The sequence below is a fragment of the Quercus robur genome, chromosome 2 (assembly GCF_932294415.1).
Source record: "Quercus robur chromosome 2, dhQueRobu3.1, whole genome shotgun sequence".
In the NCBI taxonomy this organism is placed as follows: Eukaryota; Viridiplantae; Streptophyta; class Magnoliopsida; order Fagales; family Fagaceae; genus Quercus; species Quercus robur.
Window position 1 is genome coordinate 77,199,146 of NC_065535.1, and position 16,956 is coordinate 77,216,101.

At 32.2% G+C, this 16,956-nt stretch overlaps 1 pseudogene; it reads left to right on the forward strand.

Moving 5' to 3' along the window:
* Window positions 1-8,403: 8,403 nt before the first annotated feature.
* Window positions 8,404-11,277, forward strand: LOC126703670 (MDIS1-interacting receptor like kinase 2-like; annotated as a pseudogene).
* Window positions 11,278-16,956: the final 5,679 nt, after the last annotated feature.

Sequence of the window (16,956 nt, forward strand, 5' to 3'; positions counted from 1 at the left end):
TTGGAAGGGAAATATGAAATTATTGTGTTTGTGATTTAGGATTTCTGTATTGTGTTTGTGATTTTGGAAGGTAAATATGAAATTATTGTGTTTGTGATTTAGGATTTCTATATTGTGTTTGATTTTGGGAGATCTCAATCCCCTATGATGGTAAAGGAAGAGGATCCCTCAATATGAAATTATTGTGTTTGTGAGTGAAATCAAAGGTTAGCATTTATATTAATAATATGAAATGAAAATTTTATTCTTATATTATGCTGGTTATAATTTGATTAAGTTTATTCCTCTTTTTTTTTTTTTTTATATTCATTTTTGTTGTAGGTTCTTCGCCTATGCCAGAAGATTCTACAATTCAAACAATTCTTGATGATGTGGATTAGTTTGATGTTAATGTCCTACCTTTTGTTTTTGACTTGTTGTAAAGCTTGTAATGATCCTAGACCTGTGGGATTTATTTGGTAGCATTTTGAACATTTAACTTGATATAATTATCCTAATGGATATCATATTTGGACTAGGTTACTAGTTTTTTTTTTTTTTTGGCTCAAAATGAATGTTTATGATTGAAAAACAATGGTTGGGATGAAACATATTATTTATGATGTTAGTTTTATGATGTTGTAGCTTTTTGAACTTGTTGAAATGGTCCTTGATTTATTTTGTAGCTTTTAAAAAAAAAAAAAATTTATGTTTATCATGTGATTGATTGAAAAACAATGGATTTCAAATTTAGCCCATTAGGACCAAGAATCCAAATTTTATGTTTTAATTTTTGCTTATTTATTTTTGATTTGAGTTTATGTATCATTTGGGCCATGGTATAGGGCTTAAAGATTCATGTAAAACATTTTTTTTTTTTTTGATTCAGCCACGGTTTGGGCTCTGCAGTGGCATGGCTGAGCGTGGCCCGCAGGGGCCTGACAAGGCGCGTTTAAGGGTTGAAAGAAAAACCCATTTGTTAAACGAGGCAAGTTCGGGTTTTGGGGGTAGGCCTTTAGGGCAGGTTTTGGGATAAAGAAACTCGTCCCAAACTCGACCCGTTACCATTCCTAATTTCATAATCTCCATGCCAACATATTAGTGTTGGAGTAGACTTCTTAAGGATTAGGTTGGCCAGTAGTAAGTCTACAATTTCTTGTTGTGGTAGTGTAACATCTGCGTCAAGTTATTGCTTTGCAAGCATAAAATCCATTGTTGAAACAATTTCCACTGCTCATGAGCGTTGATTTGGGAACCTGCTGCGAAGGACACTGCCCCAAGGTCCGTCTCTGAAATCTAAGTTTTTATGATCCTAAAAAATCAAATACCTATTTAGGAAAGCTACAGTCACTACAAAAAAAAGGTCCTCTGGCCGCGTTTTAAATCCCCATTCATGAGATGAGAAAAAAAGTCCAAATTCTCAATTCACAATGTGAAAATTCAAGTAGTGATACCTGTTTCCAGGAGTGCCTTGGAGGCTGCTTGGTGACTGCAAAGTCTCCCAATCCCTCTTATCTAGTTTGTTTGCAAGAAAAAATCTATAGGAAACAAATAAGAAATAGAGAATTGAAAACCCTAAATTCGAAACCCTAAATTCGAAACCCTAAACCCACTTTGCCCTAAATTTCTATTGAAATCAAACACAGAACTTAAAACCCTAAATTCGAAAATTGAAAACAAAAAACAAAAACATAATTACCTCTCTTAGCTTCCCTCTCTTTCTCTTCAGCTCTTTGGGTTTCGCTCTCTCTTTCTCTGCGAATCAGCTAAAGATTTGAACGGTTAAGAGGAGGGTGAGGGCTACCTTGAGATCAGAGAGATGGAGGGTGAGGGTTGAGATCGATTGGAGATGGAGATGAAGGGAGAGGTTTGAGATTGATTGGAGATGAAGGGAGAGGCTTCAGATCGGGCTTCAGAGATGGAGGCCAATATCAGATGGGTGGAAAATTATTTTTAGTTTAGCATTTATACCAATCCTAAAGCCGCAGTTTTAACCCGCGGCTTTAGGCAAAACCTGGGGCTGCGTTTGAAAAATGCGGCCCCATCCCAAACTAAAGCCGCATTTCTAAAACGCGGCTTCAGACAAAATTTAAAGCTACGTTCAAAACGGGGCTTTAAGGTTCATTTGGGCCGCGTTTTTTAAATGGGGCTTTAGGATGGGACTTAGGCCGCGTTTTTATCGATCAAAAACGCGGCCTCAGAACCTGTCTATGGCCCCGCGTGGAAAACGGGGCTTTAAGGTCCTTTTAAGCCACGTTTTTTAAAACGGGGCTTTAGGATGGGCCTTGGGCCGCGTTTTTTATGGCCGCGGCTTAAAAAACGCGGCCCAAGGCCCTCGCGTTTTGTAGTGAGTTTGTATTCCAATCAATATTATTATTAAAAAAAAAAAAAAAAAAAAAAAACTTAGCATGATTTCTAGTAATAAGTATAGGCCTTAGTAGAATTGATGCCTATTTTGTCATCCTCAAGACCAACTAATCTAACATCAATGACTAAGTTAAGGTTTTTTTTTTACCAGTTTCTCAATGAAATGCATCAAACCTATATTTTATCAAAATCATTTTTTATTTTTTTTCATTCTTCACCCAACTGTTTTTAAACCACCAAATATTTTTCCTTTATCATTGGTGTAATTCCGCAGCCAGTAATTACAACTACATGTTCAGTCCAATTGGCACCTCGTACTTTATGTACCAGATTCCAAATATTGCCCAGTAGCTCTTCATCTCAAATAGTACCTTCATAGACTGCATTTTCTTCAGATTTGTATTTGGAGAGGTTTGGAAAAGCTTCAATTGTTGCACACAAGCAAACTCCATTACCTAACATCGTCATCATTAGTTCCTCATTCTCTGCATTTATTCTTCTGAAAGATTAGCATTAATACGTTATATCATCAAATCTCATTTTTTACTTTAAATATTTTCTAATATTGTTACTTACATATGTTCATTACACATTTTATTCCCTACAATAATGGCTCGTTGTTTCCAATAATGCAAAGAAAAAGAAAAAAAAAACTTACAACTTTTCGTGGAATATGGGATTGTTATAAACCATTGGTACTTGTGACCAACTTCAGTTGTTAGTTCATATTTCGTTTTCCACTCAAATACACCAAGTATGGGCATCCCATAGCCTCCATGCTAGTGGTAGTGTAATATCTGCATCAGGGAATTGCCTTGCAATCATATACTTCATTGTTGAAACGATTGTCATTATCCAACATATGCAAAATGAGCGTTGATTTTCAACCCTACTGCGAAGGATACTGCCCAAGTTTAGTCTCTCAAATTGAAGTTTTCTTGATCCTAAAAAATAAAACCCTAATTAGGAAAACTACAGTTTGTATCTCAATCAATATTATTGAAAAAAAAAAAATTTAGCATAATTTTTTGTAATACTAAACCTGAAACAACAAAGTCAAAGCACAACACTTAAAAGATAATAATAATAATTGTAATAATAGTAAATGTAATTTCTATAATAATAATACTAATAATAAAACTCATACTAAAAATTCTAAATAATTCTACATGCAATACAACAACTTTGAATTTTACACTCCAAGTCCAAAATTATTAAAAAGTAATCTCTAATACTACATTCCCAACAGGAGATGATTAAATATTAAACAAATGAAGATAGGGAGGAAAAGTAATAAAATAATGCATTTAATAAAAATTAGGAAAAATTTTATCTTTTACAAATTTTATATCCAATATTTCACACATATTCATATATAATTGATGCCTTAATATTCACATTGTAAAATGCACCTAAGGCTTCCTTTAAAAATCAAACTTTTTCCAAACATGAAAGTACACATAAAAAATGGATGTGATTGTATCATTGCCCAATAAGTATAGAAGATTTTGTAAAAGAAAGTTAGATGTTTGAACAATAACAATAAAATATGAAGGAGAGAGCAGTGCCCATTTGGTTTTTCTTTTGAATATTTGGGTTCAATTCATTTTGAGTATATATCTACACCGTAAAGATAAATCTTTGAAGATCTTCACACATCAATTTGGTGGTGAAAAACATAGATGTATGTTGCCAGAAAAATAAAGCTCTATCAATTTATTTATGCTGTTTCTAATTTTTTGTTCCTCTTTATATATTGTTTCCCATGTTTATTTTCTACTAGGAAGCGCCTGTACAAATATGGCCACGAGTACGAGAAATTATAAGGTCCTTATGATGGACAAGTGACGTGATCCACCATTCCACTAAAAGACTTCCACCTGTTTAAAATTGTTGAGTTAATTTTTTTTTTTAAACAAAAACTAATTACTAACTCAGCAATTTTAAACAAGTGAAAGTCTTTTAGTGGAATGGTGGACAAGTGACGTGGTCTATCAGAAGACTGTATAATTTCTCTACAAGTACGAGTATGAATACGATACGGCGACATGATAATATTTGAAAAATTAGAACACGGATATGGAAAGGATATGTATATTAATCAATTAATTATATATTTTTAATTTTTCAATGCTTATAAATGTTTTTTATAACAAAATGTGTGTGTTGACATAATCACAATGGGCAGAAAAATATCAGAAATAGAGCAGTCTGATCGTGCAATCTGGTCGTGAGACTTGCTTAGTCAGCACTCTAATTCGGTTCTTCTGCAAAGTGACATACAGGGGCTGAGCAAGTTGCTTGACGTCGAGAGTTGGCCCATAATGTATCTTTCTCAAAGATCACAGGGCTTAAATATTTTCTACCACAAATACAATTTTGTGTACGTTAAAAGAGGGGTTGCTTTGCTTCAATATCCATCAATCGGCATAAATATACAGCAACTCTATGGAATTTTAGCATGTCATCATAGCTCTTATTATTCCCTAGAAGCCACATAGTATATTGATAATTTGATCAATCCCAAACCTTGAATTAAAGGTAATAGCCTACATAGGATCATTCAATGATATATATACTTAATTGACAAATCTTTAATAAAAAAAAAATTAAAAAAAAAAAAATCTTGATTAGGTACAAAATAATACAGGTATTACAGGTAGAAACAAAAATCAAATATTGAGTGACTACCTGAATGTCCAACGCACAAAGAAATCAAACGTGTGTGTGGTGCGGCTTAATGAGGGGAACCTAATATATATTTACACATATATGCCAGGGTTTTTAAGCATATGAAGGCCCATTTATTCACTTATGCTCCCCTTTTTGGGCTTCCTTGTTTTACAACTAATTACCCCATTTAAATATATTGGACTCAAATTCCACTCTAGCAATTGGCCATGGCCCTCCTCCTTTATATATATATATGAAATAAATTAATAATAAAATTATTATGGAGTGTTACAAACCCAAAACTCAAATCAAAATACTGAACCCGCAGAGGATATACAAACCAATTGTATTGTACCCAAAAAACAAAGCCTAGCAACCAAGTGAAAATCTAACCCACAAAGAACCTCAAAAAAAAAAATAAATAAATAAATAAAAGAGTTGGTCGATTGAAACCTCGAAGTAAAGAACAACATGCCAAACAAAAAGAAAAACATAGGCAAACAATTCGCATGAATAAGCCACACAGAGAGAGAGAGAGAGAGAGAGCCCTAAGCCTAATGCCACTTGTTTGATATATAATTGTTTGATATATATATATATATATATATATATATATACTAGCCTCATTGCATTCTTGTCGTGGCCTCGTGGGTATGAAGAGCCTCTCCTCTTTTCCTTTTTTTTAAAAAAAATAAAAAAAAATTTAGGACAGAACTTCCTTTATCATAATTCAGGATTGATGCATTTTTCAATTACCAAATTCTCTAGGAGTGTGATATGATGTAACACAAAATATAAAAACATTTGAAAATGCATAAATCTCATCACACCTCTAAGTATATTAGTGATCATTATGATGAATAAAAAGTTTTATCATTAATTTACCAAAAAAAAAAAAAAAAAAGAAGAGCCTCAAAACAATATTACATTGCAATAACACGACATAATTGTTTTTATGTTTGACAATACCTTGGGCCACATATTTATGAGAAAAAAAGTGAAGACGCTTCATGACTTTGTAACAACATTGGTTATGCTATATGCATGCAAGTTGATGCTCTCAGCTCTGCTGGTGATTATATGCTAAAGAAGTCCGGGACAACCTATTAATCTGCTCTCTATAAGTAAAGAGAGTATGACTCTTCATGTCCACTTTTCCTTATTCCCAATACTATTAGTATCCCTAATATTTATTTGAAAAAAAAAAAAAAAATTTAAAAGATCTGATCAACTACTAACGTGAACGTGAAAAAAACAAAGGCATAACTTCTACACATATCGTCTTATCTTCTTCAAATTATATTTCTTTTCAACATCCTTCAACCCTTTTGAATCTCCTGCTTTTCACATATTGTTATATTTTTTTTTTCAAAAAAGAAAAATATGACATGTTTTCATTTCAAATTTAATCTCTATCTTCTCTTCTAATTTAAACGGCATGGGTACTAACTACTAACTGGTTTTTATTTTTATTTTTATAAAAGTTTGTGATTTTTATTTTTATTTGAACTTAAACCAGGAAACATGGGGATGTGGATGGAAAAATTAAAGTAAATTACATAACTGAAGAATGGTTTTGGATTTTCTTTTTTTCAAATACCCTTATACTGCGAATGATAGTGCTTTTAGTTTTGCAGTAATAAAATGTTCAATTTATACACAAATAATTAATAAAATGCTCAATTTATACCCAATAAATGAAAAGCTAGAAAGCCTAGACCCACATAATTGTGTAAATATTATTTTATAAATAAGATTATGTTTGTAAATTAGGCTTATATATAATTTCATTTAAGGTTCTATTCATATGTTGTCATCAAACAGGTTAATAATAAAAATAGGGTTAAAATGCAAAACTCTATTTCTATGTTTTACCACAATTCATTTTAGTCTTTTAACTTTATCTTCGTTCATTTTAATCCTTTAAGTTTCATGTTTATTCAATTAAGATATCTCTATCAATTTTTAAATTTTACCGTTAATTGTTCAAGTTTTTAAATATTTTCTTCAATTTTTTTAAATTAAAAATGATTGAAAAATATTTTCCGTAATTTGTTTTTAAAATTTTGACGGAAGTTAATGAAGAGACCTTAATTAAATAAACTTGAAACTTAAAGGACATAAATGAATGAAAGCAAAGTTAGAAGACTAAAATGAATTTTGGTGAAACATAGAGAGTAAATTTTACATTTTAGACTAAAAATAGTTCCTTCCATTGCATCTTCTTATATTACTTGTTTAATAATTCCCATTACATGGTAATCATCATTACATTGTACAAAATGTGCCCATATAGTAATTAGATTGATGCAAATAAAATTAATTAATTTCATACATGTTTTTAACTCTCTTATGTGTTTGAATAGATAGAATGTTTTATCAGCCAGTGAATGATATATATATATATATATATATATATATTTATATATATATATATATATATAAAACAAAATTTTATGGTAAACCTTGGTTAATTACTCCTTTGTGTGAGTGTTTTTTTTTTTTCATTTATTTTGTTATCAATATTTTTTTGGTCTTTTGATTAATAATTCAGTAGCCTGTATAGTCAAGTCAGTCTTTGGTCTTTGGCACTTTGCTAGGGTAAAGTCCACGGGTTATAGGTTCAATTGCAGGAAAAAATTGGCTTTTTTCCCTTTCAAAAAAAAAAATCTAGCATTTTGCGTTCTTTCTCAAACTAATTAGGAAAATGCTCCTCTTTTGAAATTCGATTTTCATAAAATCGAGTTAAGCCCTATAGTGGCGTTTTTAAGGAGTTTATAGTAACGTTTTAAGGACCTATTGTGGCGTTTTGTAACTTGATCTCTATAAAGTCGAGTTATAGGTAAAAAAAAGAAAAAAAATTGCATATAACTCGACTTCATGGAGATCGAGTTACAAAACGCCACTATAGGTCCTTAAAACGTCATTATAGGCTTCTTAAAACGCCACTATAGGGCTCCAGATTTTTATTTTTTATTTTTATAACTCGATTTTGAGAAAATCGAGTTTCTAAAAATGGACATTTTCCTAATTAGTTTCTTAAAATAGGCAAAATGCTAGATTTTTTTTTTTTTTTGAAAAGGGCATTTGCCCATTTTCTCCTTCAATTGCATCATGTGGACTAATCAGAAAAAATTTCCAAGATAATTCCAGGAAATTTTGCTGGTAGATTTCAAAGTTCCGCACTTCAATAGGATTCAAAGGGAGAATATTTCGTGAGAATTACGTAGGTATTTTTTTCAAAGTAAAAAAGATAAAGAAAAAGTGACTTTGTAGTCTTTATCTATATCCATATCTCACTTAATTTTAAAGGTGTCTTGAGTCATGAATATAACAATCAACCATTTACCCTTGCATTCATCAATCAAGTAAACTTTAACAAATATGGTTATTGCGCTGGATTTTGAAGCAAAGGCTCTGCAGGAGAGTGAGTGGTGTGGAGTAGCTATTCCAACCATACCTCAATTCATTGTGAATGGCGTGGAATTAAATGCTGCAATGATGGCAGAAGCGTTACAAAGATATATTGACACCTCCACCCTTTACCCTCTCCCTTGCGCACATATTTAACCTAATATTTGAGTCAATTTCTATTAGCTCATTAATCATCACAATTAAAAAGAATAAAATAGTCTCTCTAATTTTCAATATGGGATTAAACAATTTTACTAACTCTTCATCTTCCATATTCACTCCCACATCTTTTTACATTTATGTTGTAATATTTATTCATTTTAATTGATTAATATTAAAATGCTCCAACATACTAGACTTCGAGGGAGCATCCCACAAGAGATAGGTAATCTTTCGAGACTCATGTATCTCGATTTGGCTTCGAATAAACTTACAGGTAACTTGCCACTTTCACTTGCCAATCTTACTCACTTAGAGAGGATTTTTCCATTTCTAGTAATCTCATCACTGGTATCATCCCCAAAGAACTAGGAAATTAAAAAAATCTCTTTGAATTAGATCTGAGTAATAACACATTTGTTGGACCAATCCCTTCAACTCTTGGCCTTTTAACTAATCTTTCCAATCTGGATTTGTCTTATAATGAAATCAATTGTTCTATAGTGTCAGAAATAGGAATGCTAAAGAAGTTGTTAGTGTCGAAATCGGAACATGACAAGTTCACTGGACCGATACCTTCGTCTCTAGGTAATTTAACCAGTTAGACAAAGTTGTGTGTCAATTCAAACCAAATCAACAGTTCCATTCCACTTGAAATAGGCAACATGAAGAATTTGAAGCTCTTGTCCCTCAAATATAACAAGCGCTCATTGGTTCGATACCTTCATCTCTAGGTCATTTAACCAATTTGATAGAATTGGATCTCGATTCAAACCAGATGAAAAGTTCCATTCCATCAGAAATAGGCAATATGAAGAGTTTAAATTACTTGTACCTCAGTAATAATAGCATCACGGGTAAAATACCATCCACTATATGTTATTTGACTCAATTGAATCATTTGAACCTTGATTGGAATCAAATTAGTGGTTCCATCCCCATTGAAATAGCTAATTGTCATTCTTTGTACACTTTGTTTTTAAGCCATAACTACTTAACTCAAACCATTCCCTCTCAAATTGGTGCCCATTGTTCAATATGTTGGATTGACCTTAGCTACAATAACCTTACAGGAAAAATCCCCCCTTTTCTCAAAAAAAAAAAAAATGTTAACTTGTCATACAATTCTTTGGAGGGTCAAATTCTGGATGTTTTCAAAAATTATAGTTATGATACACATATTCGCAACTAGGATTTATGTGGTGACATCAAAAGTTTCCCTCGTCTTTCATCTTCCCCAAACAAGAATACATCGATTGACTACAAAAGAAAAATTCTTGTTCTATTGAGTTTTTTTTCTTGTGCTTTCAATTCTTGGGTATTTTTTTTCATCTATTAGGAAAATTGAATCTGAGTCAAGGGAAACAAAAAATGGGGACATATCCTTGATATGGAATTATGATGGAAAAATTGCATATGAAGACATCATTAAAGTAATAGAGGACTTTGACATTAGATATTGTATTGGAATAGGAAGTTATGGTAGAATTTACAAAGCATAATTGCCTAGTGGTAAAATGGTTGCCTTAAAGAAATTTCATCACTTAGAGACTGAGGAATGGAGTTTTGACAAGAGTTTCAAAAACGAAATCAAAATGTTAACAGAAATTCGACATAGAAATATTGTTAAACTACATGGCTATTGTTTGCATAAATGTTGTATATGTTTTTGGTCTTTGAGTATATGGAAAGGGGAAGCTTGTTTTGTGTCCTAAGCAATAATGTTGAAGCTATGGAATTGGATTGGATAAAGAGGATGAACGTCATCAACAGTATAGTACATGCCTTGTCTTACATGCATCATGAATGTGTCCCAATAATTTTTCATCGAGATACAACCAGCAACAATATACTATTAAACTTTGAGTTGGAGGCTTCTATCTCTGATTTCAGCACAGATAAACTTCTTGATCCTAGTTCCTCCAATCAAACTTTAATTGTTAGGACTTATGGTAATGTTGCTCCAGGTGAATTATTCTTTTCATATTCTACCTTACACTTTCATTTATTACTTAAAATGGTCAACCATGCAAGGCTTTCTAAATAATCATGCTACTTAGCTTACTTTGTTGTTTATTATATGAACTGAACCATGTGGTGGCAAACAATATCTTTCACAGTTGAACTAAAATTTGCATAAAAAAGCATATAAAAAGACAAGTAAAAAAAAATTAAAGAAAAATGAAAGGCATCACATTTTGTTAATATTATCGTTTTTTAAAAAAAATAAAAAAAATTATATATGTAGAATTGGCCTATACTCTGGAGGTGACTGAAAAATGTGATGTTTATAGTTTTGGAGTGGTGGCACTAGAAATACTGATGGGAAGACATCCAGGAGAACTCTTGACTTCATTATCATTATCACCACCATCATCATCAACTCAAAATCTGATGCTAAATGAAATATCAGACCAATGTCTCCCACCTCCAAATCGACTAGTTGCATGAGATGTTTTCCTTGTTGCTACAATTGCATTTGCATGCTTACACACTAAACCAATGTATAGGCCAACAATGAAATGGGTGTCCCAAGAATTTCTTTCTCACAAGAACCTAATAGTGAATACTTTACATACAATTTCATTATGGCAGTTGAGGAACCAAGAAACCCATACAACTAGAGAGAGTGAAACTCATAGATTTACTTGTGTGAGCTATTCCTTATTGAAGATTCAACAATAATAATACGATGACTAATGAATCAAAAGGGTTAATTAATAAAATATCATTTTTTGAGAAAGTTTCAACCTATGGCATTTGCTTCTGATGATAGTTTTTTATCATCTGACCAAGACACTAATCGGTTTTTGGTGTAGGCAAGGATTGAACCCCAGATCTCTTATTCAACCATCAGAAATTTTACCAATTGAGTTAACTGGAATCCACATTAATAAAATATCACTTTAAACTAAGGAATACATGCACTCCACATCCCAAATTATGAAAATTTCCAATTGGTAATCTTTTTTTTTTTTAATTTTTATTTTATTTTATTTTATTTAATAGAAGAAGTTCAGTACATATTATTAAGAGAGGTTGTTCAAATCAGCCTGTAGCACATAAATAATGTTTGGTAGTACATCTTCCATCCAAACTAACAAGGGTGGGAAAAAATTGCTTTTTTTTTTTTGGCAAATGAATGAGCAATCTTATTACAATGCCTACATACATAAGATAAATTGAAAGCTGAAAAGTGTGAGGTAAGGAAGTGAATATCATTTGCTGCCAGTTCAAGTGCTTGTCTTGTTGCTAAAGTTTCCACCTCAATGACCGTGGGAGGCAAAGGTATCAATTGTGACAAAGAAGCCATGACTAAACCTTCATTATTCCGAATGACAACACCCAGACCTACATTGTTATCTTTATCAAAGATAGCTCCATCGAAATTTATTTTATAAAAAGAAGATTCAGGACCTGTCCATAAGGGTACTTGTCAAGTCGAGTGTACTGGTGCAATTGTAGGGAGGGTTGAAGATTCCAAAAAACCACCAATTTTGGGAAAAGGAAGAGAGCATGAACCACGCCCTCTCGGTTATTACAGATTGCGTTGTGAGAATTGATATTCTACTCATAAATTTTTTTGCAAATTAAATCATACATCCAATTAATGGTTAACAAATTGCATGATGCATGAGACTTAGAAACTAATTTACTAATGTACTCCCTCTAGCGATTTGAAAGACTATTATTACTTTTCCAAGAACTTTATAACTCAAATGACACATCTAAGGGTAGAGCCAAGGGAATCGAGGGGGGCAGCTGCCCCCCCTCCCCCGGGCGGCCTGCCCAAAAAACACCCTTAGTTTCATAGCTAATACTTATTAAAAACCCCAAAAACCTTCTTTTTTTTTTATTTTTTTTATTTTTTTTTTCTTTTGATAGAAATAACAATCTAGATCAAAGATCTTTCTTATCCTATGATGAGGAATTTCATCTAGCCAAAAGCTCAACTCATCACACTTAATGATAATTCAGCCAACTAAAACTCCACTATGTTTCATTAGTCTCGAAACATAGCATAACTCTACCTTCTAAGTGAACAAATAAGTAATCACAAGTCCTCCACTAGCATGCCTTACACATAAGTTTTAATGTTTCCCTATCATACTTTACCAAAAAGGCCCTGATCAATCCCTTCAAAAATGCAGTCTTGCATACCAATGTGGAAAGCAAAGTGCACCGCTTGAAAAGCCACAATCCATCATGAAACTTGATAAACTCCTCTGTACTTAGCTATTATAATATTTGACTTTTTTTTTTCTTTTGTGAAAGTGCATATATCATATACAAATTTTGCCCCCCCCCTAACTCAAATCCTAGTTCTGCTACTCACATATCTAGGATTTAAATTCTCACACCTCTAATTATAGAATTAAAAAAATATAAACAATGAAATCAAAAACCCTAATATAACCTTATAAATTTTCCTCATGAACTAAAATACCCTATCTATTGTCTTCTGTAACTCATCTGATTTCCCTAAAAACTCCCTAACTCTCTTAACCCACAAGACCCATCTTACTGTGCTTGACCCGACCCACGATAGCAAGACCCATCACAAAGAGCACCAGATCCAGCGAAGTCATACTTGGTGAGATTTTGTGACACACTGTCGTTGTTTGTTGTGCAAAGCCTTTCATCATTGTGGTTCGGACGTCGACCCAAAACAAAACAAAAAATAAAAAAGAATGAAATCTTGGATTCTACTTATTGAATTTCTAAGAAATCCAATCATGCGAAGTTCCAAGCTCCTTCAATCAAAATTTAAAATAACTCTTTTAAGTTTTGAGTTGTAAATATAATTAAACAAAAAATAAAATAAAATAATCAATAAAATAACCCCCATTGAAAGCCAGACTCTCAATTCCATGCAAATATTGTGTGGCCGGAGAGTTTAGCACCGAAAGCCAGACTCTCAGTTACATGCAAAACGTAGCTTTATTGGCAATTTGGCACCTTATGAAGTTCCATAGGCATTTTGCAATCTAAGAATAGGAATAAAAGAATTTCATGGGATGTGAACTTGTGATGCCTAATATGGTTTAGTCAGGAATATGAATGGATGATTTCACTGCGTTTAAATTAAGTTGAATTAAATGGTTGAAGAATTTGTCAAAATGCATCAAAGTTTTTGTATTTAATTATCAAGTATCATCCATATTGTGAGTTTTTAGACCCCTTAAAACACAACTGAATTAACCAAGTAAATTAGCCAAGTGATTACTTAGTCCAAGTTTTAGATCTAGGTTAACATAATCATATAATCATATCATGCAAAACAGCGGAAATATAAATAACACAATGATATGATGATCCAAGAAAACCAAACCGATAAAAAACCTGGGGAGGATTTAACCTAGCTATTCTCAAGGTAAAAAGCAAATCCACTAGAAAGAATCGAAGTTTTATAATAGCGACTTAGACTACTAACATCCTATTGCTACCTACCAGTAGAAACTTACTGACATGACCACATGCAAGCTTCGAGACCATGGACTCCTTCTTTCTTTGGCCTTTGCAAAACACAAACACCCACGTTTGTGACTTTGAGATCCCACTCAAAGGTTTAGTAACACAAACTCTCCTGTTTGTGACTCCAAGACCACCCTTGAAGGTTTAGATCATCAGCACCTTTGATAACTAGAGAAGGTAGCAACTTCTACAATACCGGATCTTGAGATTCTTTAAGTAATAATACCAGTAGAAGATATGTGAGAACTTTTTAGGAACAAAACCCTAAATACAAAAGAGGCACTCTCTTCTCTCTCTAAAAAGCCTTATAAAAACGTGCTTAAGGTTTCCTTTATATACTAGGAGAAGTAGATCTGAAACCCTAATCCTTAATAGGCTTGAACTGCTGTTTGGGCTTAATTAAAATTCTGCAGATATGACTTTTGATCGATTGAGCCTGTCTTTCGATCGATCGAACTAGACAGATTATGAAATCTTCTTCCTGCATCTTTTATGTTCTTGAATCTTAACTTGAATCACCTTGAGCATTGTCTAATAATAGCTATAGACTCTAAGATCTATATCTAAACAAGTTTGTGTTCACAATTTGCCAATTGTTCTAAACTTTTAGAACCTAACAATCTCCCCCTTTGGCAATTCATGACAAAACTTTCATACGAAATGAAATGCTCAAATACAAGAACAACCCAATACAATAAAATGCCCAATTACATCACAAATCCCAATCTAAGACTTTCTAACCAAGAAGTTGCCAATAAGAGGTAGAAGGTCTTGATCAAAATGTACCTATCTTTCCTGAAATACTCAACAAACATATCACTGCATGTGTGGAAAGAAAGACATATAAACAATAATATGAAACATAATATAAAAAACAAAAGTAAATTCTAACTCTCCCCCTAAGTCAGATACATCAAAAAGTTTTTATATTCTCCCCCTTTGAAAAACAATTTTATCTCCCCCAAAACAAATAGGATTCCCACATATTCCCACATTTTATCTAAATCTCCCCATTTTTGTCACGTATTGACAAAGACAACTCATACAAAGAGTAAACAGAAAACATACACAACAAAGATCAAGAGAAAATAGAGAATTAAGGGAACACAAAACAATTCAACTCTATAGAAAATAGAGACAACTCCCCCTATGAAGAGCAAAGGTTAAAAACAAACTTCTCCCCCTATAAAAATAGAAAAAACACAACAAGTTTTGGGAAAATTTAGGAGGTGGGGAAAATAAAGACACACAAACCAAACTTAAAAACTAAGTTGAGGATACACATGAAGAAAAATATTCTCTCTTTCAATAAATGCAAACTTGATACTTTGTTACCCATAAACAGTTGCATGAGTAGAGAAAATATTTGCACATTGATTATCCATCATATCTCTTAAGAAAAAAAAATTTCTGCAATTCACAAATAAAAATAGTATATACTAAAACGTACATAACTCAAAAATTAATCAATCAATTTTTAAATCAAGTGGAGTACCCAATTTAGCAAAGTGTATGCATGTTATGTGTGAAACAATGAAAGATATGACTGTAAAACTGCAAGATGGACACCAAAAAAAAAAATATATATATCAATGCAATTCATGTGAATCCTAAACATAAATGATGAATGAAAAAAAAAATTGGTCAAATACAAAAAAAAAAAAAAAAAAAAAAAAAACTGAAAATTTTCAGTTTCGATCGATTGAGCATTAATCGAATACCAATTGAGTCAGGTAGATGCAAACCAAAAATTTTATTGCAATTTCGATTGGTCGAGAGACAGATTTGATCGATCGAAAATCTAGAAAAATCTAATTTTTGAAAAACAGAGAAATTTAATGTAGAAACTCCACAAAGCACAATATTTCATGAATGAAATGCATGAGTATGAGATTAAAAGTTTTTCAAAAACACTTGAATTCAACCCAGATCTTCCAAAAACAAGTTTTTCAACCAATTTGTCTCCAAAACTCAAACATTAAAAACATTTTGTATCAAAATCTAGGAACATGTAATCTTGGATGGCCACAACAAGATCACACATAATATAATGTACCAAGTTTAGCAAAGACTAACTTGTGCAGTGTGTCCAACTAGCAGAAGCTTGAAAAACATGTGAGGTGATATGTAAATAGAAATCAATCATAATTTCTACAAAATTCATCACATAGAATTTGAAAGAGACTATCACCTAAAGAGTTACATCATATAACTCCCACATCTCCTAGAAAACAAGCTTGCAATCATGTAAGTTTCTTGATTTGCCTAATAATATACACACCAATTTTATTTGAGCAGAAACTTATTAAAAAGCCAGAATAATGTACACACAAATTTTATTTGATTGATTTAACATTAAGTCCAATAATGTACACACCAATTTTAACATTTAAACCGAGGCTACACCTTAGGTTCTTTTTATGCATGTGCTACACTTTCTTGAGCACAAAATCTTACAATATGCACTAAGGTGTTCATGATTGGCTAGTAAATAGTGGTGAGATGGTTATTTATGCTTTTCTCAAAAGGTTCAAGTCCGATAGTCAAAGACATGTGACTTTAAGATCAAGACAAAGTGATCAAAAACTATAAACATCTCCCACACAACATGCACTACAAAGCTCAAACTAGTAAAGTGCAATAAAATAAGTTCATCCAACCTAAACAAGGTACATAAACTTATTATGTAAAGATAATATGGCCAATCCTTGATTATAAATCCAAGATGTGAAACACAAAACACAAAAATATTTTTGGTTTAAAAAAAATTCATGACCAAGAACAAAAAGCACACATTATGCTAAATGAACAATACAAATGCAATGCATGACAGTGCTTAACTAAGCTATAGAGGGTACACAAACAAGAAATATCAATTTCTTAATTAAC